This window comes from Chiloscyllium punctatum, chromosome 47, assembly GCF_047496795.1.
Source record: "Chiloscyllium punctatum isolate Juve2018m chromosome 47, sChiPun1.3, whole genome shotgun sequence".
Lineage (NCBI taxonomy): Eukaryota > Metazoa > Chordata > Chondrichthyes > Orectolobiformes > Hemiscylliidae > Chiloscyllium > Chiloscyllium punctatum.
The window spans coordinates 40904653-40930587 of NC_092785.1; the positions used below are offsets into that span (position 1 = coordinate 40904653).

The following is a 25935-nucleotide window of genomic DNA, read 5'->3' on the forward strand; positions in this document are numbered from 1 at the left end:
GGACACTACTCTTTTTCTGTCTTTTGGTCACCCATTCACTGTCTCCCTCAGTAATCCTAACCTGTGGTATGAACAGTTCACTAAACATGCTATCCACGACCTCCTCAGCATGGCGGATGCTCCACAGTGAGTCCATCCTCAGCTCCAGAGCCGTCATGCAGTCAAACAACAGCTGCAGCTGGAGACACGGCTTGTAAGTGTAAGAGTCAGGAACGTCAGACACGTCCCTGAGCTCCCACATCAAGCAAGAGTCACATGCCATGGGTCTGAGGTCCCCTCCCATTGTAAGCTTAGCTTTATATGAACTAACTAAAACCAAACAATGCACTTAAATAAGTGAAAAACAAAGATAAGAAATAAAAGCCTTACCTTACAGGGTATTTTTCTTCTGGTTAGAGGAGGGGGGCAGGAGGGAGATACTACATGTGTAGTATCTCAGGTTTAGCCACTGCCCAAGTATAAATTAAGCCCTTACCTTCCTGGCAGCTCCACTACTCCTTCTCTCCTGGCCGCTCCATGACCAGGAAAGACTACGGATATTAATAGGGGAACCTCCATCGTATAACCTCAGGGATAATAACTATCAGATCAGCAGTTCCCATAAACACTAGGTAATATGTACTGCAAGGGGAAACACCGCACGTTCCCTGGGAAAGGATAACAATTGCCAGCAAATTAACTGTGGAAGACAAATGGGAAAAGGAGCTGTGAATTATTGATTGGAAATCATCACTTCCTGTTCCACAGAGCAACAGTAAGATTTTACCCCCAAACACCAGCGCATAGAATGAGTAGAGGTAGTTGGGGTTGAGCGAGTTTGAATTTTAAGACTTTTGCATCCACCTCAGATTGTCCTCCAACCCAACCACTCCAGAGACTATGAAATTTGGAAAGAGACTGAGCTCACGGCCCATCCTAGGAAAGTAGAAGGAAGTCTGTGATTTTGTTTGGTTGCAATTTAACTATTTGAATGAGTGTAATAGATTGTTACATTTCTCACCTCCAGCTCTGGCAGAACCCCATGAGAAACCTCGCTCCTATCTCACTCATAGAACTGGTGACTGGACTGTTGATAGACCAAACGTTCTCCATCTCCTTGGATCAGGTCAAATTGTAATTGGAGCCACAACAGGACCAGGAAACAGGTCATCAAAACCTATGAAAAGTTTTGAACAAGACTTTTACAAATGCAGTATAACAGACAGTGCGTGACTCCCTTGGTGACAATGTGTGAGTATCAGGACTGCTGTGATATTTACACTGTAAATCTACACATCTCGACATGCAGGGATCAGGAGGGCAATCTGTCAAGATTTGAATCTTATGACCAGAGATGGTGAAGGGGACAGAATTTCCAGAAGGGATGGTAGTTAAATGGAGCTTTATAAACCAAAACAGGGTGCATTTGCCGAAATTCCTTTTGCTTTTAAAAAAGAACTATCTCCTTTAAACTACCCAACTGATCCAGTATCCACTGCATCAAGGTGGATATATCCCTGGAACCTGATTAGGCGTAGCCTAGAAGTGTATGAGAAGCTAGGGAAGTGATTGCTGCGCCCCTTGCTGAGCTATTTGTGTCATCGATAGTCACAGGTGAGGTGCCAGAAGACTGGAGATTGGCTAACAAGGTGCCGTTATTTAAGAAAGGTGGTCAGGAAAGCCCGGGGAACTATAGACCGGTGAACCTGACATCGGTGGTGGGCGAGTTGTTGGAGGGAATACTGAGGGACAAGATATACATGTATTTGGAAAGCAAGAACTGATTAGAGACAGTCAACATGGCTTTGTACATGAGAAGTCATGTCTCATGAACTTGATTAAGTTTTTTAAAGTAGTAACAAAGAGGATTGATGAGGGCAGAGTGGCAGACATGATCTGTAAGGACTTCAGTCAAAGATTCAGCAAGGTTTGTCATGGTAGATGGTTTGGCATGGTTAGCTGGCATGGAATAGAGGAAAGACTAGCCATTTGGATACAGAACTGGGTTCAAAGTAGAAGACACAGGGTGGTGGTAGAGGATTACTTTTCAGACTGGAGGCCTGTGACCAGTGGTGTGTCAGAAGGATTGGTGCTGGGTCCTCTACTTTACATCATTTATGTAAATGATTTGGGTGTGAACATAGGAGGTATAGTTGGAAAGTTTGCAGATGACACCAAAATGGGAGGTATAGTGGACAGCGAAGAAGATGACCTCAGAGTAAAATGAGATCTTGATCAGATGGGCCAATGAACCGAGGAGGACAGATGGAGTTAAATTTAGATAAATGTGAGGTGGTGCATTTTGGAAAGGCAAATCAGGGCAGGACATAGACACTTAATGGTAAGGTCCTGGGAGTGTTGCTGAACGAAGAGACCTCGGAGTCCAGCTTCGTAGTTACTTGAAATTGGAGCTGCAGGTAAATAGAATAGTGAAGAAGATCTTTGGTATGCTTTCCTTTATTGATTAGTGGATAAGAGTTAGGAGGTCTTGTTGCAGCTGTACAGGAGAAGCTGAATAGTCTGGAGCTGTTTTCCCTGGAGCATTGGAGGCTGAGGGGTGACCTCATAGAGGTTTATAAAATGATGAGAGGCATGGTTAGCATAAATAGAGAAGGCTTTTCCCCAGGGTGGGGTTTTCCAAAACTAGAGGGCATAGATTTAAGGTGAGAGGGGAAAGATTAAAAGGAACCTAAGGGGCAACATTTTTACGCAGAGGGCAATGCTTGTATGGAATGCCAGAGGCAGTCATGGAGGCTGGTACAATTACAACAAGTGAAAGGCATCTTGATGGATATTTGAATAGGAAAGGTTTAGAGGGATATGGGTCAAATGCTCACAAATGGCATGAAATTTATTTAGGATATCTGATCGGCATTGATGAGTTGGACCGAAGGGTCTGCTTCTTTGATGTACATCTCCATGGCACTGTTGTTGGCGAGTTGAATAAAAGAAAACTGATAAAGGTCTTACAATGTTGAAAGACTGAGAGAATAACTAGGGAAAGTGTCAGACTCATTCGGTAATTTGCTAGTGGATGTGAAAAGACGGGGACACTATCCTCAATGAATAATTTGCGTTTGTCTTCACAGTGGATAACGATGACAAAGGGATGGACATTAGATCGGAAAGACTGAAGGATCAGATAAAATTTCCTCAGAGAGAGAGTGGAAGTACTAGTTGGTTAAACAGCCCTAACACTGGACTAATCTGAAGGCATGGATGACTTGCGTCCTATGCTTTTACAGTGGTTAAGAAAGAATAGATCAAAGGCTCTGGCAGTAATTTTCAAATCCTCTCTGCCCACAGGTGAAGTGCAAAATACCTAGAGAACTGCTAACATTTTCCAAGTGTAGTCAGGGTATGGAATGCTTTGCTTGCAATGATAGTAGATTCACCAAGTTTAAGTGCATTTAAGTCGTCATTGGACAGGCATATGGAATAGTGTAGGTGGGATGGGCTTCAGATTAGTATGACAGGGCGGCGCAACATCGAGGGCCGAAGGGCCTTTCCTGCGCTGTAATGTTCTATGTTCTATAGTGGAGAAAGTGGTAGACCAGGAAATTAGAGCTATGTCAGTGTCACCTCAGTGGTGGGCAAGTGATTAGGAATAATTCCTAACAATATAGATGTTAATCAAAGATAGTCAGCAAGAATTTATTAAGGGAAGATTGTGTTTGACAAACTTTTTTTTTCTTGAGGAGGAAACCGAGATTGTTGATGAGAGAAATGCATTTGGTTTAAAATCTGCATGGGTTTGAACAAGCGTTTGATAAACTCCTTCATTGAAAACTGATAAGTAAAGGTCCATAGGATGCAAGGCAATGTGGCACATTGGATACAAAATTGATTGAGAGGCAGAAATCAGAGAGAGATAGTAGAGGGATGTTTCTGTGGCTTTGAGTCAAACAGCATGGAACAAATGGTCAAACTCATCCATGCCAACCAGATATGCTGAACTGATCTAGTCCCGTTTGCCAGCATTTGGCCTGTATCCCTTTAAATTCATTTACCCATTCAGATGCCTTTTAAAGTGTTGTAATTGTAGCTGCCTTCACCACTTCCTCTGACAGCTTGTCACTTGAGGTCCATTTCCAGTGGGGTTGTTCGGGGCTTGATGCTATTTATGGTGTATTTTTGGGATTTGGAGATAAATGCAGGTTATATGACCAAGAAGTTTGCATATGATATAAAAAGTAATGGGGTGGTTAATAGTGAGAACAAGGGTGTATACTGGAGGAGGATATCAATAGATTGGTGAGCTCTGCAGAGCAATGGCAAATGGAATTCAACTTCAAAATAGTGAGTGTTATATAGTGAGATGTTGGGAAGGCTAACAGGCTTGAACAGTAGGACCATGGAGAACTCTGAAGATCAGTGCGGATTTGGGTTAGAAATCCCTGAGGGTACAGGGCAGGTAGATAGATAAAGTTGGTCAGAAGGCAGATGGGACATTTGCATTTATAGCTAAGGTATAGAATAAAAGAGCAAGGGGAATATGCTGGAGAATAGGCCACAACTGGTACAGTCTAATGCCACACTGTAGGAAGAACACCTCGGCTTCCTCAGAAGGTTAAGAAAATTTGGTATGTCCACATTTGTCTAGATGCACTATGGAAAGCATCATATCCAGATGCATCACAGTGTGGAATAGCAACTGATCTGCCAAAGATTGCATGAAATGACAGTGTCGTGAACGCAGACCAGTCCTTCACACAAACAATTTTCCATCTGTCTATATTTCCCACTGCACCAATCTCTTCCACCCTCTTCCATTAAGCAGCATATACAACAAATTCAGGAACAGCTTCTTCCCCGCTGTTGCCAGACTTCTAAATGGACCTCTCATATTTTAGAGTTGATCTTCCTCTGTACCTTTTCTGAAGCTGTAGCACTACATTATCTGATGTATTCAATACAGCTGCCTCACCATCATGGATTAGGATTCGATTCCAGCATCAGGATACTGTGCAAACTCCACACAGACAGTCTCCCTGTGTCTCGGTGGGTCTCCTCCAGGTGCTCTGGTTTCCCCCCACAATCCAAAGATGTGCAGGTTAGGTGAATTGACCACGAAAAATTGCCAATAGTGTTCAGGTATGTGTAGGTTCGGTGCATGAGTTAGGGATAAACGTAGAGTAATAAGGTAGGGGAATGTATTTGGCTGGGGTAGTTAACACTGGAGGGTCAGTGTGGACTTGTAGGGCCAAAGGGCCTGTGTCCACACTAGGGATTCTATGAAGTAAAGTATGATTTGTACTGAACAGCGTGCAAAACAATACGTTTTACAGTTTCCCAGTGCATGTGACAATAATAAATCAAATCGAATCTCCTTACCATAAATCGGAGGAGTCTGATCTGGACCATAACACCTTAAACCTCCATTCTCTCATGACTGACATTTCCATGGGAGGCAGATTTTGGAAAGGTGCAAAAGTAACAGGGTTGTTGTCATGGGTGACCTCAACTTCCCGAATACTGATTGGAACCTCCTCAGTGCAAATAGTTTGGGTGCAGCAGATGTTGTCAGGTGTGTCCAGGAAGGATAGGCTGACTAGAAGGGAGGCCATATTGAATTTGGTGCTTGGCAACGAACCAGGTCAGGCGTCAGATCTCTCAATGGGAGAGCATTTTGTTGATAGTGATCACAACTTCCTGACCTTTACTATTGTCATCGAGAGGGATAGGAGCAGACAATATGGGAAAGTATTTAATTGGGGGATGGGGAATTACAATGCTATTAGGCAGGAACTATGGAGCATAAATTGGGAGCAGATAATTTCAGGGAAATGCACAACCGAAAACTGAGCTTGTTAGGGGAGCACTTGTGAGTGCTTGATAGATTTATCCCAATGATGCAAGGAAGGGATAGTAGGGTGAAGGAACCTTGAATGACAAGAGATTTGGAACATCTAAAGAGGAAGAAGGAAACTTAAGGTTGTGGAAGCAAGGACCAGACAGGGCTTTAGATGGTGACAAGGTAGCCAAGAAGGACTTAGGAGAGCTAGAAAGGGGCCATGAAAAAGCCTTAGCAGGTTGGATTAAGAAAAACCCAAAGCATTCTACACTTATATGAGGAACAAGAGGATGGCCAGAATGAGGGTATGGCTGATCAGGGATAGTGGAGGAAACTTGTGCCTGGAGTCGGAGGAGGTGAGGAAGTTCTTTAATGAACACTTTGCTTCAGTATTCACTACTGAGAGGGACCTTGACGTTTGTGAGGACAGCATGAAACAGGCAGATATGCTCAAACAGGTTGATGTTAAGAAGGAGGATGTGCTGGAAATTATGAAAAACATGAGGATAGATAAGTCCCCTGTGCCAGACAAAATATATCCAAGGTTTATACGGAAAGCAAGGGAAGTGATTGCTGCACCTTTGGCTATGATTTTTGTGTCCTCACTGTCTACTGGCGTAGTACCAGATGATTGGAGGGTGGCAAATGTTATTCCCTTGGTCAAAAAAAGGAATAGATTTAATCGTGGGAATTACAGACCAGTCAGTCTTATGGCAGTGGAGGGTGAATTATTGGAGAGGATTCTGAGGGGCAGGATTTATGATTATTTGGAAAAGTATACCTTGATTAGAAATGGTCAGCATGGCTTTGTGAGGGGCAGGTCATCCCTCACAAGCCTTTTGAATTCTTTGAGGATATGACAAAACACATTGATGTAGGTTGAGCAGTAGATGTGGTGTACATGGAGTTTAGCAAGGCATTTTATAAGGTTCCCCATGATAGGCTGATTCAGAAAGTAAAGAGGCATGGGATACAGGGTAATTGGCTGTCTGGTTGCAGAATTGTCTGGCCCGTAGAAGACAAAGAGTGGTGGTAGATGGAAAGTATTCAGCGTGGAGCTCCTTGACCAGTGATGTTCCACAGGGATCTGTGCTGGGAACTCTGTTCTTTGTGATGTTTATAAATGACTTGTATGAGGAAGTGGAAGGGTGGGTTCGTAAGTTTGCCGATGACTTGAAGGTTAGTGAAGTTGTGGATAGTGTGGAGGGCTGTTGTAATTTGCAACAGGACATTGACAGGATGCAGAGCTGGAATGAGAAGTGGCAGATGGCATTCAGCCTGGAAAAGGGTGAAGTGATTAATATTGGAAGGTCAAATTTGAATTCAGATTACAGGGTTAAAGGCAGGACTCTTGGTAGTATGAAGGAACAGAGGGATCTTGGGGTCCATATCCATAGATCCCTCGAAGTTGCCACCCAAGTTGATAGGGTTGTTAAGAAGATGTATGGCGTGTTGGCTTTCATTAGCAGGGACATTGGGTTTAAGAGCTGCAAGGTTATGCTACAGCTCTATAAACCACACTTGGACTATTATGTTCGATTCTGGTTGCCTCATTATAGGAAGGATGCGGAAGCTGTAGAGAGGGTGCAGAAAAGATTTATCAGGACGTGAGGGCATGTCTTATAGGGATGAGTGGTGACTTGTAAAGGTGTACAAGATGATGAGAGGCATAGAGTGGATAGCCAGGGACTTTTTGCCAGGGCAGTAATGGCTGTCACGGGAGGGCATAATTTTAAGGTGATTGGAGGAAGGTTTAGGGGAGATGTCAGAGGTAGGTTCTTTACACAGAGAGTGGTGCGTGCATGGAATACACTGCCAGCAGTGGTCGTACAGTCAGCTACATTAAGGACATTTAAGTGACTCTTGGATAGACACATGGATGACAGTAAAATGTAGGGAATGTAGGGTATGTAGGTTAGCTTGATCTTAGAGAAGGATGAAAGTTCGGCACAACATGAAGAGCCAGAGGGCCTGTACTGTGCTGTACTGTTCTTTGTCCTATCCTTGGGAAAAAAAGACTCTGACTGTCCATTTTCTCTACCCCTTCATAACGTTGTAAACTTCTATCAGGTCTCCCTTCAGCATAAGCATTCATGTCCGAGAGTCATAGACATGTGCAGCACAGAAACAGACCCTTCAGTCCAACTTGTCCATGCCGACCAGATATCCTAACCCAATCTAGACCCGCATGCCAGCACCCGATCCATATCCCTCTAACCCCTTCCTATTCATAGAGTCATAGGGATGTACAGCACGGAAACAGACCCTTCGGTCCAACCTGTCCACGCCGACCAGATATCCCAATCCAATCTAGTTCCACCTGCCAGCACCCGGCCCATATCCCTCCAAACCCTTCCTATTCATATACCCATCCAAATGCCTCTTAAATTTTGCAATTGTACCAGCCTCCACCACATCCTCTGGCAGCTCATTCCATACACATACTACCCTCTGCGTGAAAAAGTTGCCCCTTAGGTCTCTTTTATATCTTTCCCCTCTCATCCTAAACATATGCCCCTCTAGTTCTGGACTCTGCGACCCCAGGGAATAGACTTTGTCTATTTATCCTATCCATGCCCCTCACGTGATCTTATCAACTTCGATAAGGTCACCCCTCAGTGTCTGACACTCCAAGGGGAACATCTCCAGTCTATTCAACTTCTCCCTGTAGCTCAAATCCTCCCAGCCTGGCAACATGCTTGTAAATTTAGGGTGTAGGTTTGCTCTCTGAGCAGTAGGTTTGATATCCAGACGTTTCATTACCTGGCTAGGTAACATCATCAGTGGCAACCTCCAGGTTGCTTGGATGTCGCCACTGATGATGTTACCTAGCCAGGTAATAAAACGTCTGGATATCAAACCTACAGCTCATTGAGCAAATCTACACCCTAAACCTCAACTGGAGCTATAAACCTTCACAAACCTTGCATCCTTGTAAATCTTTTCTGAACCCTTTCAAGTTTCACAGCATCCCATCTGATAGGATGGAGACCAGAATTGCACGCAATAATGCAAACCTAGCCTAACCAATGTCCTGTACAGCCGCAACATGACCTCCCAACTCCTGTACTCAATACTCTGACCAATAAAGGAAAGCATACCAAACGCTGCCTTCACTATCCTATCTACCTGGGACTCCACTTTCAAGGAGCTATGAACCTGCACTCCAAGGTCTCTTTGTTCAGCAACACTCTCTAGGACCTTACCATTAAGTGTATAAGTCCTGCTAAGATTTGCTTTCCCAAAATGCAGCACCTTGCTTTTATCTAAATTAAACTCCATCTGCCACCTCTCAGCCCATTGACCCATCAGATAAAGATCCCATTGTCATCTGAGGTAACCTTCTTCGCGGTCCACCACACCTCCTAATTTGGTGTCATCAGCAAACTTGCTAACTCTACCTCTTATGCTCGCATCCAAATCATTCATATAAATGATGAAAAGTAGAGGACCCAGCACCAATCCTTGTGGCACTCCACTGGTCACAGGCCTCCACCACCACCTTCTTCTACCTGTGAGCCGGTTCTGTATTCAAATATGGAGTTCTCCCTGTCTTCCATGAGGTCTAACCTTGCTCACCATGCTCCCATGGGGAACCTTGTCGAACGCCTTACTGAAGTCCACAAAGATCACATCTACCACTATGCCCTCCTCAATCCTCTTTGTTACTTCTTCAAAAAACTCAAACAAGTTTGTGAGACATGATTTCCCACGCATAAAGCCATGTTGACTATCCCTAATCAGTCCTTACCTTTCCAAATACATGTACATCCTGTCCCTCAGGATTCCCTCCAACAACCTGCCCACCACTGAGGTCAGGCTCACCGGTCTATAGTTCCCTGGGTTGTCCTTACCACCCTTCTTAAACAGTGGCACCATGTTAGCCAACCTCCAGTCTTCCGGCACCTCACCTGTGACTATCGATGATACAAATATCTCAGCAAGAGGCCCATCAATCACTTCCTTAGCTTCCCACAGAGTTCTAGGGTACACCTGATCAGGTCCTGGGGTTTTATCCACTTTTATGTGTTTCAAGACATCCAGCACTTCCTCCTCTGTAATATGGACATTTTTCAAGATGTCACCATCTATTTCCTGACATTTTTATCTTCCCTGTCCTTTTCCACAGTAAATACTGATGCAAAATACTCGTTTACTTTCTGCGCCATCTCCTGCGGTTCCACACAAAGGCTGCCCTACTGATCTTTGAGGGGCCATATTTCTCTCCCTACTCACCCTTTTGTCCTTAATGTATTTGTGTTGTTCAAGTTTAATCCTACACTGTCCCAAACAACAGTCTCAGGACAGGGACTATATGGGGTTAGATACACGGTAAAGCTCCTTTTACTGTATCCTCATCAAACATGTCCAGGGAAGGGAAGAACGGATTTAGGAACTGAATAAGTCTCACATTCCCTCACTGGTCAGGTAAAGCATTGAGTTTGATACAGAGTAAAGCTTCTCAATGATATTGCAATCAAAAAATTTAACAGCAGGTATAATCTGATGAGAGATGTTGATATAAGTTCACTCCTTACTCTCCCCATCTTGCGCACACACACACACACAGACTCACATACACACACAAACAGACTCACATGCACTTACACGCACACACACACACAGACTCACTCGTGCATGTACACTGACAAAGACACACATGCACACACATATGCACACACACAGACTCACTCGCACATATACACTGACAAAGATACAAACGCACACACACACAGACTCACTTGCACATATACACTGACAAAGACACACATGTGCACACACACACACACACAGACTCACTCGCACATCTCCACTGACAAAGACTCACATGCGCACACACACACACACAGACAGACACATAACAAAAATGGAAGAACTCCACAAATTCAACACCAAGGTATTTGTTTGATTCTGTCTGTTCTGTTCTGATTCCCTGTTAGATTGCTGGTTTTGAACATCCACATGGACAGTTGTCCTCAACCTATGTGCCATGTCCTGCTCCCAAACACAGTCTGATTGCAATCCAGAGTGTGATACAGGAGCCTCTCCGTGTCAGAGGGAGGTGAGTCTTGTACCTGCCCAGGTGTGTGAATGTCCTGTGTTCATCTGACATCCAGGGGATCTTTAATGGAGCTTTAATATTTGAAAATGCTCATATATTTGGTCATTCTGTGTGTGTGTGCGTGTGTGTGTGTGTGTATCCATGCATACTACCAGGGTCTTGCATTATTGCGTCAAATATGACTTTACTCCATGCTGATTTAAATATTCAATATATCTCAGATCTTTGTCACAAATCACAGAAAGTCAGTGTGATGGTGTCACCAAATTTGGAAAGTGCTTTTGAGACATCTTCCCCTCTCCTGTGCTGACAGAATTCCAGAAGACTTCTTAGTTCCTGCACCACCCCCCCCCCCCCCCCCACTGATATTGACTTAACAAATAGGGAGAGATCAGAAAGAGTAGGAAATTGGGGAGTGCGTGTATATCTGAGTGCAGTATAGATTCACCTGAATGATAGCTGGACAGCAAGGGGTCACTGGGGATGGAGGGAAATGACCCAAACCCAGGGTTGTGTCCCTGAGTTTTAGAAGGGTCAGAGGGAATGATAGTTTTGGAGACAATAATGGAAAGTGCTGGGATAGATAGAGAGAAAGGTTTCTTGCTGCCATTTCCATACCGCCGTGAATCGAATCTAATCTAATTATTTTCCAAGGGGTTTGGCTGATCTTGTACATAAATGTCAGAAAGTTAACATGATGGTAGTGCCAGCAGATAATGTGTTCCCAGATTATCCACGTTGGACTATAACTTGGTGTTGTGCGAATTTTAGTTTTGTCCACCCCAGTCCAAAACCGGCACCTCCAAGTCATTTATGTCCAATCCTGTTTAAAGACACTGAAACCAACAGAGACACAAAGTTCCATGGAGAGCTTTGCTGAATTGCAGATGAGCTATTTTCTTTTATTTGTAGGCAACACACTGTTTGAACCCACAGCAGGTCAGTGTGGGATTTGAGAAACCCTTAATTTTGGGATGGGGCCGAGCCACACAGGATTCTCACTGGAACAGATTCTGCTCCAAGGCTGCATATCTACAACTCAGTGGCTGAGCTATTTCAGGTTTTGTATATTTGAATCTCTCAGATATTTGGAGTTTGGAAAGTAAAGCTGACGTTGCTGGAATGTGACATTGTCTCAGGCATTCACTGGAAACAGGCTCTGGAATTTGCATTTGAATCACCTGCACAGAGCTATCCCCATTTCCTACCTCAGCAAGGATCTATAAATGGAAATAGCTTTTGACACATTGCCCCCCCTCCCTTACTGACAAATGAATCAAATCAGACATCTTAGATTTGTTCACAGCCACCATTTTATATGAGCACAGCAGTGACATTAACTTTATAAATAGGGAAAAGCAAGACAGACTGGCAACATCCATGTGGTTTAAAAATATTAAACCTTGGTCCCACATCAACATCTAAATTCTCTGACCCTAAACCTCTGAAAGTGAGGTTCTGTCTTGGAATTTTCTTGCTCTAAATGTGACTCCTGGAAAAACTCTCTCTCTCTGACGTAAATTTCGATATTTCCATCGTGTGTGTGTGTGGTTCTGAGTATGTGTGAGTGAGAGACTATTCCTGGTGTGTCCACCTTGAGTGTCAATGATTCCACTCATGTACATACGAGCGCGCGCACATACACACACATACATATCTTCAAAGACTGTCTCCATTTCCTATCTCTGCGAGGGAATTCACATTTTAATGATGCATTCATGCAGGACAGAAAACCGCTTTTGAGACATTCCCCATGATGACAATAATTCAGCCCCAGTCTGAAACATGGAAATATGTAACAGAACAGAAACAAACCAGCAGCTTTCTGTGTTCCTGCTCTCAATTTAACGTTTGACCATGTTAATCTTGTCTTCAGTCTAACATTCAACAAGCATCATTTCACATCTCACATTATTTCAGTTCTCCTGCAATATCATACTATCCCTATTGAAAACTGCAGGGCAGGTAGAGAATGGTGTTAGATACAGAGTAAAGCTCCCTCTAAACTTCAGCATTTTAAATTTCCCGCCGTGTTTAGTGTGGGATTCGGTCTTGATTAAATCACCCACTTCCCCATCCTGTCCCCATCAAACATACTCAAGACAGCTCCATTTCTGGGTTAGAGAGAGAGTATGTGTTCCTTTACACTTTCCCATCTGAATCTCCCCAGTCTGGGGAGATTCGGTTTAGATACAGAGTAAAGCTTCCTCTATATTGTGCCCCATCAAACACTCCCAGGACAGGGCCATCACAGGGTTAGATACAGAGTGAAATTTATCGATTATTTATCTATTACTCCCACTCCCCCATCCCCATTAAAAACATTCCCCACGGGTCTTACAGTACTCCAGAAGGAGTTGGCACAGCACATCACCAGGTGTAGAAACATCTGTGTTGACTCTTGTAACATTAAAACAACAACTGGGAATCGTAGTATCAGATGTTCCTTAATGGCGATCAGTTCGGTATGAGCATTGCAGACTCTCGGGCACACAAGTGTCTGGGTTTATATTGAGCTCTGGTTACAACAGAAAGGTGTGCTTCCTGTGCAGTGTCATACTTGAAGGGGTCTGAGCTGTGATGGAGTAGGAGAGCTGTATTCCCTCAGCTGTGATGCTGTGACAACACCACGAGACACAGCAGTCTTGTAATTCCTTCCCTCGACTCGCTAAGTTATCTATCCACCGACCAGTGCACACGCTAAATCTGCCTTGTGTAAACTGAATAGCCATGTGTCTCCTTGCACTAATATCTCAGTGTTTCCTATGGGATATTGTTTGCCCCTCAAGTGTCTCTAGTGCTGACGTCCTGTGCCCATCTCTGTAATGCTGTCTCCTCTTATATTTCTTTTGAACTCTCAGTCACGTTCTGGATCATCTCCAGCAGTGACCGATTGTAGAACATAGAATCCCTACAATGTGGAAGCAGGCCATTCAGCCCAACAAGTCCACACCGACTCTCTGAAGAGTAAGTCACCCGCACCCATTCCCCCACCACTCTCCATTTACCTCTGACTTAAGCACCTAACCTACACATCACTGAACACTACGGGTAGTTTAGCATGGTGAATTCAACCATAACCTGCTCATCCCTGAACACTATGGGTAATTTAGTATTGTCCATCCACCCTAACCTGCACATCTTTGGATTGTGGGAGGAAACAGGAGTACTCGGAGGAAACTCACTCGCCAGAGGGAGAATGTGCAAACTCCACACAGTTGTCCGAGACTGGAATCGAACCTGGGTTCCTGGCGCCATGAGACAGCAGTGCTCACCATTGAGTTACCGTGCCATCTTATTGGAGCTCTTCACCCTGGCTCTGGCCAACATGGAGCAAACCCACTTTGAGAATGGCTTCACTAGGTCCCACAGCACCAACGTGTTTGGATCACTGTACCCGCATCCACCACTTCATCATTCCACATGCAATCCACCCTCTGTGTAAACTATTTGCCCCTTGTGTCTTTTTTCAAATCTCACCTTAAAAATGTGCCCCCTTGTCTGGAAACACCCCATCCTCGGGAAAAGACAATTATCATTAACCCTGTCTGTACCCCTCATGGTGGTTTTAACTACATAGTTATAAGCATTCCTCAGTGGCAGAATTTTGTGTTTATTTAATCTGTACTGAAACTGTGTGGAAATACAGCAACAGCTGGACAATATGCAGGTTGGGGCTAGCAAGGGGCAAGTAACATTGATGCCACACGAGTGCCAGGGCAGGACCAACTCCAAAAAGGGAGAGTCTAATGGTTGCACTCTGACATTAAAGATTCAGACTCAGTCAGACGTTGGGGACGTGATATCTGTGGTCATGTGGTGCATTGACGATGTTGGATACAACACGGGGGTTTTTGACAGCTGCAGCATGGTCACACGTGCTCAGTTTCCAGGGAACGTTAGGTACAAGATGCCGTTGTTCTGACAGGGACAGTCAACAGGCTACAGGTACCATCGAGTCCATTAATGAATACCCGCAGGAGGGAGAGCCGACACAGAGGTCTCAGACAGGAGACTGCATTGAAATATCCTGCCAAATACTGTGGACTTGACCAGATTGGGCAGAACTCCAACACCATTAAAGATTCAGAACCAATGACCAGGAACATCAACAGGATCTCAGGAATAATTCCAGACATGAAGATCTTCAGTGATGTGGATCAACTGGATAGCTTGGGAATGTCTTCCTTGGAGGAGAAGGTTCCAAAGAGATTTGACCGGGGTGTTGGAAACCATGAAGGTAGAGACAGTGAGCTGAGAGTGATATCCCTTGACATGATTTGACCGAGTGTGGCATCACGAAGCTCTGGCAAAACTGGAATCAATGGGTATCAGGGGGGCAAACTCTCTGCTAGTTGGGGTCAGACATGGCACAGGGGAAGATAGTTGTGGTTGTTGGAGGGTCAGTCATCTCAGCTCCAGGACATCTCTGCAGGAGTCCCTCAGGGTAGCGTCCTAGGCCCCAACCATCTTCATCTGCTTCATCAATGACCTTCCCTCCATCAAAAGGTCCGAAGTGGAATGTTCACTGATAATTGCAGTCTTCAGCGATTCCTCAGATACTGAATCAGTCCATGTTCAAATGCAACAATATCTGAACAACATCCAGGCTTGGGCTGACAAGTGGCAAGTAACAGCTGTGCCACACAAATGCCAGGCTATGACCATCTCTAACAAGAGACATTCCAACCATTAATACCACGATCATCACTGAATCTCCCATGATCAACATCCTGGGGTTACCATTGACCAAAAACACAACTGGATTTGAGAGATATATCAGTGCAGAGGCCACAAGAATAGGTCAGAGGCTGGGATTACTGCAGCCAGTAATTCACCTCCTGACTCCCCAAAACCTGTCCACCATCTACAAGGCACAGGTCAGGAGTATGATGGATTACTCCCCACTTACCCTGGATGGGGGCAGTTCCAGCAACACTCAAGAAGATCGGCACCATCTCGGACAAAGCAGCCCCCACTTGATTGGTACCATATCCACAAACATCCCCACCTTCCCCCACCGAAGCTCAGTGGCAGCAGTGTGTACCATCTGCAGAAATTCCCCAAAGATCCTCAGGCAGCACCTTCCAAATCTACACCCATTTCCATCCAGAAGGATGAGGGGCAGTAGATACATGGGAACACCACCCCCCTGCAAGTTCCCCTCCGAGCCACTCCCCATCCTGACTCGGAAATATATCACCGTTCCTTCAGTGTGGCTGGGTCAGAATCCTGGAATCCCCTCCCTCAGGGCATTGTGGGTCTATCCACAACACATGGACTGCAGCAGGTCAAGAAGGCAACTCACTCCCACCTTCTCAAGGGGGCAACTAGGGACGGGGCTATAAATGTGAATCGGCTAGTGATGCCCACGATACAGCAGTTAAAAGGCATCTGGATGGGTATGTGAATAGAAAGTGTTCAGAAGGATATGAGCCAAGTGCTGGCAAATGGGACTAGATTAATTGAAGATATCAGGTCGGCATGGATAAGTTGGGCCGAAGGGCCTGTTTCCTTGCTGTATGTCTCTATGACTACAGGGGACAGATATAGGTCAGTGAGTGTCTGAAAGATCCAGCACAGACATAATCCAGAGTCTACAGCATGGGAACAGGCCCATCAGCACGAACTGTCCATACTGTCCCGTGTTCACAATTAATCTCGACCCATTTCCCAGCGTTTGGTCCATATCCCTCCCCCCTGATCCCATCCATGTCCCTGTCTCAATGTTTCTTCAATGATGAAATTGTACTCACTTCCACGACAAAGTTCCAGACCCTCACCACTCTCTGTGTTAAAACATTGTCCCCTCTGATCCCTTTTTATATTTCTCCCCTTAAACCTATTCCCTCTAGATTTAGACTCCCCGACAATGGGGGAAAGCTAACTGCCTTACCTACGCCTCTCATGGTTTTATAGACCTCTGTCAGGTTGCCCCCTCAGTCTCCGACGCCCCAGGGATAAAAGCCCCAACCTAACCAGCCTCTCCTTTTAACTCAAACCCTCCAATCCACGCAGCATCTTAGTAAATTTTTTCTGCACTCTTTCTAGTTTAATAATATCCTTTCTATAGTCGGGTGACCAGAACTGTACGCAGTATTCCAAATGTGGTCTCATCAATGTCTAGTTCAAAGATGAACCAACTCCTGTACTCGATGATGAAATGCTGGAACAGTCCCATGTGGGAGTCTAAAGGCTCAATCAGGTTACACATCCTCACTGGAACATTTTGTGATATTAAGAAAGAGAAATTGTCTCGGGGAGACATGAAATTAGGAAACAGAATAACTTTCAGGAGTGAAATTCAGAAAGGTGTCGTCTAATAAGGAACAATCCAGAAACTTCCATTGGCTCCATTTCAGGGCCTGCAGATCAGCAGCCAATTAAAGTGGCCCGTTCAGTTGACCAAGAAAGTGTGAACCAATCCCCTCAGACTGTCCGCCATGGCTGAGACAGTCTTGGCACGTCACCCATTCTTCCCTTCACCATGTGGCTCAGCCATTTCAACAATGAGCCAGTGCCAACTCATGGGCTATACTGTCGATCAATGGAGGAAGGACATGGGAAAGGTGGGAAGGAGGGCCCTGGTGAACAGGATGGCCAATGAGAGGTGGGCAGGATTTGGGGCCAGTGCAGCCAATGGCAGGAGGGTTTCCTGTGTGGAGGTGAGGTAGCTCAGTGCAGGGAAAGACATGGCTGTGGTCAGACAAAGTTCTTCAGCTTCTGGTGTTGTTGTTATTGTCACAGCAAGGTGAGTACCGGTCAGACTGGAGTCAGACTGCTGGAGGGAGCCCAACGCTGAAGGGAGGGAGACAGGGGGAGAGGGCAGGGAGACAGGGGGAGAGGGCAGGGAGACAGGGGGAGAGGGCAGGGAGACGGGGGGAGAGGGCAGGGAGACAGGGGGAGAGGGCAGGGAGACAGGGGGAGGGGGCAGGGAGACAGGGGAAGAGGGCAGAGAGACAGGGGGAGGGGGCAGGGAGACAGGGGGAGAGGGCAGGGAGACAGGGTGAGAGGGCAGGGAGACAGGGGGAGAGGGCAGGGAGACAGAGAGATGGAGATGGAGAAAGCAAGGTACAGAGCCACATGGAAAAGGCTGAAAGAGCAGATGGAGGTGAAAAGAGAGGTTTGAAGAAGAAAAGAGAGGTTGGGGAGAGGTTTGAAAGGGAGATTGAGATGGGAGGAAGGATTGAAAGGGAAAGAGCTAATTCCTGATGTGACTGATCCTGCGACAGTGCGGCACTCACTCAGTATTCACCCTCGGACAGTGCGCGCTCCCTCACTACTGACCCTCTGACAGTGCGGCGCTCCCTCAGTACTGACCCTCTGGCAGTGCGGCACTCCCTCAGTACTGACCCTCCGACAGTGCAGCACTCCCTCAGTATTCACCGTCCGGCAGTGCGGCGCTCCCTCAGTACTGACCCTCCGACAGTGCGGCACTGCCTCAGTACTGACCCTCCGACAGTGCGGCACTGCCTCAGTATTCAGCTCCGACAGTGCGGCGCTCCCTCAGTACTGACCCTCAGACAGGTTGAGAGTGAATTGAACCCATGACCTTGACGTTTTGGATGTTTGAAAGATCGCTTCCAATCGGGGCAACTTACACTGCTCTCTCTCTCTTCCCCCTCCCTCTTTCTCACCTTCCATTTAGCTGTCTCTCTCACATCGTTGTTTCTGTGTGTAACTGTGTTGCTGTGTTGACTCACTCCCCTGCCTCTTTCTCATCCACTCTCTCCCTCTCTCTCTCACATCGCTGGTTCGGTATGTGACTGTTGCTGTGTTCATTTTCTCCCTCTGCCTCTTTCTCACGCTCTCTCTCTCTACCTCTCTCTCTCTCTCTCTCTCTCTCTCTCTCTGTGTCTCTCTCTCTTGGTTTTTCCTCCTATCCCCTTGCTTTCCCACTCTGCCACATTATCTTCCTGTCTTCCTGTCCTCCCTGTAGTTGATGTTTCACTGTCACACTCTGTTCACAAAGACACTGTTTCCATCATGTTTTATTTCTCAAACTATCAATGATCAACAGGTCATAACTGAAAGCTGCAATGACTGTAAGCAGTAACAACAAATTCACTCCCCACAAGATTACACTGAGCAGGGACACAGTGTCCACCTTATTCACTCGAGCAGTGTAGAAGAAGCTCTACTCTGTATGTAACTCTGTACTGTCCCTGTCCTGGGAGTGTGTGCTGGGGGACAGTGTAGAGAGGGCTTTCCTCTGTATCTAACCCCGTGCTAACCCTGCCATGGGAGTGTTTGATGGGGACAGTGCAGAGGGAGCTTTTCACAACGTGTTTCTGTGAGCAGGATGGTTTATTTCTCTCTTACTGGATCGTTTTTGGATCTGAAATGCAGAAAGCAGTGAGGACAAGCCAGGATTGTCACCACGTCTGTATCTGTTTGTCTGGAACAGCCTCTCTATCTGAGTCTTTCCTTTTCTCTCTCTGTCGGTCCCTGTCTCTCTGTATCTCTCATTGGTTGGAAATATAATCTGGTCCTCATGTTCTGTGTGACCTGTGACCTCAGGCAGTCCCTCTCACAGCCATCTTACACCCAGTTCCCTTTCATATCTCCTTTCCCTTCCATTGGAGTTGGGCGATGAACGGTTATGTCTGGGTCACTCAGTGATCTAACTACAGCCCACTGCCCTGTTCCCTGCTCTGTCCCTGGTGCAGCATTCCAACGTCACTATGTGTGAGGGTGGGACGGAGACACATGTCACCAGAACATTACCTTCAGACTCTGGATTACCAGCCTGTCCCATTCCCACTGCTCCTCTGTGTCTCTTCCTCTCTGAGTGAAACTGCCTTCAGCGTGGTCTAAAAGCTAATATGGACATGGGTGGAGCTGGAGGACCAGCTCACAGATTAACTCTTCCCTCGCTGGAGCCTTTTACATTGATATGACCGAGAATCAGTTGTGTCCAGTCCATCTAACACTGTCCTGTCTCTGTTCACAGTACCTCAGTACACACGCGCCAGTGTGACCACCAACACTCACAGGCTGGAAATTCATAGTGGGGGGTGTATCACATCATTGTGTTGGCTATTGTGGGATTGGGAGGTGGAGAGGAGCACAGCCTGCTTTGGGGATTGAGAGCAGCAATTGCTGCAAAATCTTTGGGGGCGGGGGGGGAGAGTGATTAGTGAAAGGGAACCGGAATAGTACAGGTTCACGCCCCATCACGGTCTCAGTTACCCGCTGTGGCATTTATATCCCTCCATATCCCTGAATCCCCCTCTGTCTCTCCAACACTCGCTATCTCTGGAACCACCTCCAGCCCCTACATTCCTCCCTATCTCTGTAACCACCTCCAGCCCCTACACCCCTCCCTATCTCTGTAACCCCCTCCAGCCCCTACACCCCCTCCCTATCTCTGTAACCCCCTCTAGCCCCTACACCCCACCCTATCTCTGTAACCCCCTCCAGCCCCTACACCCCCTCCCTATCTCTGTAACCCCCTCCAGCCCCTACACCCCCTCCCTATCTCTGTAACCCCCTCTAGCCCCTACACCCCTCCCTATCTCTGTAACCCCCTCCAGCCCCTACACCCCCTCCCTATCTCTGTAACCCCCTCCAGCCCCTACACCCCCTCCCTATCTCTGTAACCCCCTCTAGCCCCTACACCCCTCCCTATCTCTGTAACCCCCTCCAGCCCCTACACCCCCTCCCTATCTCTGTAACCCCCTCCAGCCCCTACACCCCTCCCTATCTCTGTAACACCCTCCAACCCCTACACCCCTCCCTATCTCTATCCTCCCCCTCCAGCCCCTACAATCCTCCCTATCTCTGTACCTCCTCCAGCCCTGACACCCCCTCCCTATCTCTGTAACCTCCTCCAGCGCCTATAGCCCCTACCTATCTCTGTTCCCCCCTCCAGCCCCTACACCCCCTCCCTATCTCTGTAACCTCCTCCAGCCCCTATAGCCCCGACCTATCTCTGTTTCCCCCCTCCAGCCCCTACACTCCTCCCTATCTCTGTAACCCCCTCCAGCCTCTACACCCCCTCCCTATATCTATAACCCCCTCCAGCCCCAATACCCCCTCCCTATCTCTGTAACCCCCTCCATGCCCCTACACCCCCTCCCTATCTCTGTAACCCCTTCCAGCCCCTACACCCATTCCCTATCTCTGTAACCCCCTCCAGACCCGACACCCCCTGCCTATCTCTGTATCCCCCTCCAGCCCCTACACCCTTCCCTATCTCTGTAACCCCCTCCAGCCCCTACACCCCCTCCCTATCTCTGTAACCGCCTCCATGCCCCTACACCCTTCCCTATCTCTGTAACCCCCTCCAGCCCCTACACCCCCTCCCTATCTCTGTAACCCCCTCCAGCCCCTACACCCCCTCCCTATCTCTGTAACCCCCTCTAGCCCCTACACCCCTCCCTATCTCTGTAACCCCCTCCAGCCCCTACACCCCCTCCCTATCTCTGTAACCCCCTCCAGCCCCGACACCCCCTCCCTATCTCTGTAACCCCCTCCAGCCCCTACACCCCTCCCTATCTCTGTAACCCCCACCAGCCCGTACACCCCTCCCTGTCTCTGTAACCCCCTCCAGCCCCGACACCCCTCCCTATCTCTGTAACCCCCTCCAGCCCCTACACCCCCTCCCTGTCTCTGTAACCCCCTCCAGCCCCTACACCCCCTCCCTATCTCTGTAACCCCCTCCAGCCCCTACACCCGACCCTATCTCTGTAATACCCTCCAACCCCTACACCCCCTCCCTATCTCTGTCCTCCCACTCCAGCCCCTACAATCCTCCCTATCTCTGTTCCCCCCTCCAGCCCCACACCCCCTCCCTATCTCTGTAACCTCCTCCAGCCCCTACACCCCCTCCCTATCTCTGTAACCCCCTCCAGCCCCTACACCCCCTCCCTATCTCTGTAACTCCCTCCATCCCCTACACCCCCTCCCTATCTCTGTAACCCCCTCCAGCCCCTACACCCCCTCCCTATCTCTGTAACCTCCTCCAGCCCCTATAGCCCCTACCTATCTCTCTTTCCCCCCTCCAGCCCCTACACCCCTCCCTATCTCTGTAACCCCCTCCAGCCTCTACACCCTCTCCCTATCTCTGTAACCCCCTCCATGCCCCTCCACCCCCTCCCTATCTCTGTAACCCCCTCCATGCCCCTACACCCTTCCCTATCTCTGTAACTCCCTCCAGCCCCTACACCCACTCCCTATCTCTGTACCCCCCTCCAGCCCCTACACCCCCTCCCTATCTCTGTATCCCCCTCCAGCCCCTACACCCCCTCCCTATCTCTGTAACCCCCTCCAGCCCCTACACCCCCTCCCTATCTCTGTAACTCCCTCCATCCCCTACACCCCCTCCCTATCTCTGTAACCCCCTCCAGCCCCTACACCCCCTCACTATCTCTGTAACTCCCTCCAGCCCCGACACCCTCTCCCTATCTCTGTAACCCCCTCCAGCCCCTACACCCCCTCCCTATCTCTGTAACTCCCTCCAGTCCCTACACCCTCTCCCTATCTCCGTAACCCCCTCCAGCCCCTACACCCCCTCCCTATCTCTGTAACCCCCTCCCTATATCTGTAACCCCCTCCAGCCCCTACACCCCTTCCCTATCTCTGTAACCCCCTCCAGCCCCTACACCCCCTCCCTATCTCTGTAACCCCCTCCCTATATCTGTAACCCCCTCCAGCCCCTACACCCCCTCCCTATCTCTGTAACCCCCTCCAGCCCCTACACCCCCTCCCTATCTGTGTAACTCCCTCCAGCCCCTACACCCCCTCCCTATCTCTGTCACCCCCTCCAGCCCCTACACCCCCTCCCTATCTCTGTAACTCCCTCCAGCCCCTACAATTTCTCCCTATCTCTGTAACCCCCTCCAGCCCCTACACCCCTTCACTGTCTCTGTAACCTCCTCCTGCGAAGGCCTAGTGAGTGGGAGCTATTGGAGGATTGAAGTTCTGAATCATTGAATCCCTGCAGTGTGGAAACAGGCCCTTCCACCGAATAAGTCCACACTGACCCTCTGAAGAGTAACTCACCCAGACTCATTCCCCTCCCATATTACTCTACATTTACACCTGACTGATGCACCTAACCTATACATCTCTGGGCAATATGGTAATTTAACATGGCCACTCCACCCTAACCTACACATCCCTGAACGCTATGGGGTAATTTAGCATGGCCACTCCACCCTAACCTACACATCCCTGAATGCTATGGGGTAATTTAGCATGGGCAATCCACCCTACCCTACACATCCCTGAACACTATGGGGTAATTTAGCATGGCCAATCCACCCTACCCTGCACATCCCTGAACACTATGGGGTAATTTAGCATGGCCAATCCACCCTAACCTGCACATCCCTGAGCACTATGGGTAATTTATGGGTAATCTTCAGACTGTGGGAGTAAACTGGAGCACCTGGAGGAAACCCACACAGACACTTGGATAATGTGCAAACTCCACACAGGCAGTCACCTGGGCATGGGATCAATCCTGGCTCCCTGGTGCTGAGAGGCAGCAGTGTTTACCACTGAGTCACTGTGCCACCCTCAATGGGACATCAATGTGAGCTGCATGCCTGCAGATGCGACCTTATCTGTGCTCCCTCCACTCACTCACTCCCCCTCTAGCTCCTGTCCTGACACGCCTATACTCGCTTGAGTATGGAATGATCCTTCAGATCGATTGGAAGTTGGTCCAAAAGACTGGTTCTGTGGATGTAATGGCCTTGGACAGCCATCCAACATGTGAGTCTGTCTCTGTCACAATCCTTTCACAATCCGTGGAACATCTGGTCAGGACAAGCTGTTATCTCCAGTTCTATCTGTGGGCAATCACTGTCCTTCTGTCTGTCACTGCCCCTTGTCACATCTTTCTCTCTCTCTCTCATTCTCTGTCTCACCCTCTTTGTCTCTCTCCCTCCCCCATCTCTTCCCCCTCCCCCCCCCCGCCCCGTCTCTCTCTCTCTCTGTCTCTTTCTCTCAGTCCCTCACACCCCTCTCTCTCGTTTTCCCAAACACTCTCTCTCTCTACCTCCCTTCGATTTTTTTCTATTTCAGACTCTTTTCCCCCCCCCACCCCCACCCCCCCTTCCCTTTTCTCTCTCTATCGACCAGTGAGCCTGACACGGTGGTGGGCAAGTTGTTGGAGGGAATCCTGAGGGACAGGATGTACATGTATTTGGAAAGGCAAGGACTGATTAGAGATAGTCATCATGGCTCTGTGGAAAATCATGTCTCCCAAACTTGATTGAGTTTTTTGAAGAAGTTACAAAGAGGATTGATGAGGGCAGAGTGTTAGTTGTGATCCATATGGACTTCAGTAAGGCGTTCGACAAGGTTCCCCATGGGAGACTGGTAAGCAAGGTTAGATCTCACGGAATGCAGGGGGAACTAGCCATTTGGATACAGAACTGGCTCAAAGGTAGAAGGTGGTGGTGGAGGGTTGTTTTTCAGACTGGAGGCCTGTGACCAGTGGAGTGCCACAAGGATCGGTGCTGGGTCCTCTACTTTTTGTCATTTACATAAATGATTTGGATGTGAACATAATTGGTACAGTTGGTAAGTTTGCAGATGACACTAAAATTGCAGGAATCGTGGACAGCGAAGAAGGTTACCTCGGATTACAACAGGATCTTGACCAGATGGACCAATGGGCTGAGAGGTGGCAGATGGAGTTTAATTCAGATAAATGCAAGGTGCTGTATTTTGGTAAAGCAAATCTTAGCAAGACTTATACACTTAATGGTAAGGTCCTACGGATTGTTGCTGAACAGAGACTTTGGAGTGCAGGTAGATAGGATAGTGAAGAGGGCGTTTGGTAAACTTTCCTTTATTGGTCAGAGTCTTGAGTATAGGTCTTGGGAGGTCATGTTGTGACATTGGTTAGACCACTGTTGGAATATTGCATGCAATTCTGGTCTCCTTCCTCTTGGAAAGATGTTATGAAACTTGAAAGGGTTCAGAAAAGATTTACAAGGATGTTGCCAGGGTTGGAGGATTTGAGTTATCGGGAGAGGCTGAACAGGCTGGGGCTGTTTTTCCTGGAGCATCGGAGGTTGAGGGGTGACCTTATAGAGGCATCCAAAATCATGAGGGGCATGGGATAGGATAAATAGGCAAAGTCTTTTCCCTGGGGTCAGTGAGTCCAGAACTCGAGGGCATAGATTTAGGTGGGAGGGGAAAGATATAAAAGAGACCTAAGGGGCATTTGCACACAGAGGGTGGTATGTGTGTGGAATGAGCTGTTAGAGGAAGTGATGGAGGCTGGTACGATTGTAACATTTAAAAGGCATTTGGGTGGGTATCTGAATAGGAAGTGTTTGGAGGGATGTGGGCTGGGTACTCGCAGGTGTGACTAGATTGGGTTGGAATATCTTGTCGGCATGGACAGGTTGGACCGAAGGGTCTGTTTCCATGTTGTTCATCTCTATGACTCTATGGCTCCTGCCCTATGTATGTCTGTCTGTCTGTCTCTCTCTCTGTCTGTCTGTCTCTCTCTCTCTCTCTCTCTCTCTTTCAGACATGTGATAACTGTTCCTTTCTCACAGGGCACTATAAAGATCAGATTGACGTTGTGATAAATGGTCTCTACATGAGGAAGTTGTTTCCTTATGACAGTGGGACATACACGTGTGAGGTTACCTCACATTATAGAAAATGCACTGCCGGGTGGCGATCCAGCTCCATGTGAAGGGTATGTGATGGGGGAGAGGGACAGGCTTTTCTAAGGGTGAGGAACTCTCAGCCACAGGACAGTTTGGGACACTGTGGAATTGGGGAAGTTTCCAGACCCGTGCCAACAATTTTGGAGGTGGGGCTGAATTAAGTTTGCTTTAAGGCACCCTTGGATTAGACACGGGGTTGTGGGTCAGCAGGTCCTGCAATGTGCACATACACTGGTGTCTGTCTGACTAAGAGTAATGGGGAGGTCCCTCACAGTAGGAAGTACCACAGAGTCTCACCGGGACAGGCACTGAGTACAACCAACATCCTCTTTATCGTACAGTGGAGGTCCCTCACAGTAGGAAGTACCACAGAGTCTCACCGGGACAGGCACTGAGTACAACCAACATCCTCTTTATCGTACAGTGGAGGTCCCTCACAGTCAGGAAGTACCACAGAG

The 25935-nt window shown here is 47.7% G+C and overlaps 1 protein-coding gene and 1 long non-coding RNA gene across 2 annotated transcripts in view; one reads left to right on the top strand and one right to left on the bottom strand.

Annotated features, from left to right (window-relative positions):
- The window catches only part of LOC140468595 (uncharacterized), a 158010-nt gene that overhangs the window by 18544 nt on the left and 113531 nt on the right, over window positions 1–25935 (bottom strand). The gene's annotated exons all lie outside the window — the stretch shown is intronic.
- Window positions 1–25935, top strand: part of LOC140468594 (junctional adhesion molecule A-like) — a 103742-nt gene that overhangs the window by 7119 nt on the left and 70688 nt on the right. The window contains exons 2-3 of the mRNA XM_072564690.1: window positions 1007–1230; window positions 10714–10835. The gene's annotated coding sequence lies outside the window, so the exon portion shown is untranslated. The remainder of the gene's footprint in view (window positions 1–1006; window positions 1231–10713; window positions 10836–25935) is intronic.